The following is a 3,217-nucleotide window of genomic DNA, read 5'->3' on the forward strand; positions in this document are numbered from 1 at the left end:
CGCATCACTCACAGGCAACAAGTACATGTTGACCTTCATTGATGATTTCACAAAATACACCTTCACATATTATCTAGCAGAGAAAGGTGCTACAATCTCACACTTTCAACAATTTAAAGCACTTGTAGAGAATCAGCTTGACAGGTGCATCAAGATTCTTCGCACCGACAATGGCGGAGAATACAAATCTCAAGCTTTTGCCACCTTATGTCAACAAGCCGGCATACAACATCAGTTCACCATCGCTGACCACCCACAACAAATTGGTCGCGCAGAAAGAAAAAATCGCACACTATTTGAAGCCGCACGTGCAATGATGCTCCAGGCAACTGGGAGGAGGCTACGGCTACGGCATGCTATCTCCAAAATAGCATTCCGTCTACGCACAACCGGCTAACCACACCATATACACTCTGGTTAATTCGGCCACCCTGCTCATCTTGGTCACCTACGCATTTTCGGCTGCGTTGCCTATGCTCTTAACACGCAACCTCCATCGAAGCTCGCGCCACACGCACATCGTGCTATTTTTGTGGGCTACGGAGATCGCTTTGGATCGAAGGCATACCGGCTTCATCATCCTGCTACCAACAAATTCTTCTTCACCCGCTCGGTCATTTTCGATGAAGATTACGTCCTCTCAGGTACTCTTTCATTAGCCGTAAAACCCTCATCTCATACTCCGCATAAGCTTTCACATGAACCTCCTCCATCTCACAGTTCTGCTCACTCAGCGCAAAATTCAGCCCCTTTATCATCTCTCTCAAAAGGTCATAATCACCCGCATCAACCTACACTCAAGCCCATATTGCCTCCTACATTACGGCCACCTCCACCTCCACAATCAGCGCTTCCTCCACCTCTTAATTACACACCCCTACTTAAACACAATGGTCACGCTCATCATAGTGCAGCTCTCCCTTCTCTTGCTCGCCAAGACACCTCAGCCAGTACAGCACCTCTTAGCCCACACCCGGCTGCCTTTCCACCTCCATCTGTAGCTCTACTTGCTGCCCCACCAGCCCCTACACCTCATGGCGTAGCCTTCCCTCTCCCTTGTGTAACTCGCCCACACACCTCAGCCAGAAGCGTACCTCTTCTCCCACACCCGACTGTTCTCCCACATCATGGCGCATCTCCTTTGACTGTAGCTGGACCTGCTGCTCCACCAGCCCCTACACCTCTTGGCGAAGCCCTCCTTCCATTTCCAGTTACTGCTGATCAACATCATTCTCCACCCTCTTCATTGGCTCCTGTACTTCAGCGACCTCCCAGCTCCCAAAGCGCCCTCTTATCACCTCCGCCGCCCAGTATGGTGCGCACTTATCAAACTGCACGCAAAAGGAGCCTCCCTCCTGACTACCTTCGTATTGCTCCCTATCGCGAGCCAGCGAGATATGCTCGGCTTTCCACACCACCACCCTCGCCATCACATGTCCCCGCTCCAGAATCCCATGCCACTCCTCCTCATATCCCCATACCTTCTAATGTGGATGAAATAGAACCCCAGTCCTCTGCTTCTGCCACTTATCCCTCTACTGCCTCATCAAATGGCTCCTCACCACATCCTCCTGAGCTGGATCAAGCTACCTCCAGCCACCGTGTTCGCACCCGCTCCATCCACGATATCTATAATGCGACAGCTTTCTCCACTGTCATGCTCGACGAGCGCATCACAGCAGCACCACCCGACCCCTTGGAAGATGCACTCCCACTCTCTATTGCAGATGCTCTAGCCTCAAGTGAGAGTACTCTATGGCATGGAGCCATCATGGAAGAGCTCCAAGCTCTCGAAGAAGCAAACACATGGACTTTGGTGCCTCCACCGCAGCATCATAACATCATTTCCTGTAAGTGGCTCTTAAAGAAAAAAATATCATGCAAATGGCACAGGCGAGCAGTACAAAGCTCGTTTAGTAGCTCGCGGTTTCTCACAGCAATACGGCGTCGATTATTTCGACACGTATTCCCCTGTCCTTGGCATGACCGCTTTTCGCCTACTAGTCGCAATTGCAGCTAAGTTCGATCTTCTGCTACATCATCTCGACATCAAAACTGCTTTTCTTCATGGAGTTCTGTGCGAACTCATCTACATGTTTCAGCCACCCCACTTCGCCAATCCAGCTTATCCAAATCATGTGTGCCAACTCAACAAGCCCATATATGGTCTCAAGCAATCTGCTCGACAATGGTATACGCGGATGCATGAGTACCTAATTGGCTGTGGCTGGGAGCGTCTTCAAATTGACTATAACCTTTACATCTGGCGTTCTGCTGAAGGTATGGCCATACTTGGTCTCTTGGTTGATGATATTCCTCTATAAGGCACTTCCGAACATATCATTTTGAAAGCCATAGATTGCCTTTCCCAAGAGTTTCCCATCACTGACAAGGGTCCGATGTCTTATTTCTTGGGCATCCAAGTGACGCGCGATCCAATCCACAAAACCATTAGTCTTTCTCAATCACAATACATTGAGGAACTCCTTCTTTATTATGGTATGTCTGCATCATCCCTCTCCCTCTTAAGCACAAGCTTGCACCAGAATATCATGCTTACACTCACGTTGATGCCTTATATTTTCCTAAGTTTTGTGTAGAGACACAGAGAGAGAACGGAAGAGAGGGTTGCCTGCCTGTAGTGCTGATTGCAGAGAGAGATTAGGCCGCATGTGACTGTATGTATGTGTGTGTGTGAGTGGAACACAAGGTTGGCAAGGCGTGCGTGAGAATGGAGTCGCCAAGGTAGCGTAGAAGCAGAAAGAGAGAGAATTTTCTCTCTGTGCCGAGTTCAAGAGATAGAGAGAGAATGAATCCTTGTAGCGAGCAATAGCCGAGAGCGAGAGAAGGAGACCCCTTTGGCTGCAGTAGAAAGAGAGAGAGAAAGAAAGAGTGAAATAAAAAAACAAGTTTTAAAATCTTGCTGCGGAGTGACTCACGTTAAAGTGAGAGGAGTCGCTGCTCGATTTCGGACGGAGACGGAAAGCAAAAGTACATTCGGAAGTGAACGTTAAAAATTCACTGGTTAGTTTTTCTTGATTTCTAAACGATTTCATAACACTAAAAAGAAGTATTGTTAGTTTCTTATTTGTATTGCTAGTTCCATAATTGAGAATAAATCTGATCATTTGAAGATGTATCTGCATTAAAAGCATGTTTGGAAATGAAATGTTGCATGATTAGTGGCATTTGGAAAAGGAAATTAGATCATTGGCAA

At 47.7% G+C, this 3,217-nt stretch overlaps 1 pseudogene; it reads left to right on the forward strand.

Moving 5' to 3' along the window:
* Positions 1-427: 427 nt before the first annotated feature.
* Positions 428-2,387, forward strand: LOC147441227 (uncharacterized; annotated as a pseudogene).
* Positions 2,388-3,217: the final 830 nt, after the last annotated feature.

The sequence above is a fragment of the Adiantum capillus-veneris genome, chromosome 15, assembly GCF_014529385.1.
Source record: "Adiantum capillus-veneris isolate H3 chromosome 15, ASM1452938v2, whole genome shotgun sequence".
In the NCBI taxonomy this organism is placed as follows: Eukaryota; Viridiplantae; Streptophyta; class Polypodiopsida; order Polypodiales; family Pteridaceae; genus Adiantum; species Adiantum capillus-veneris.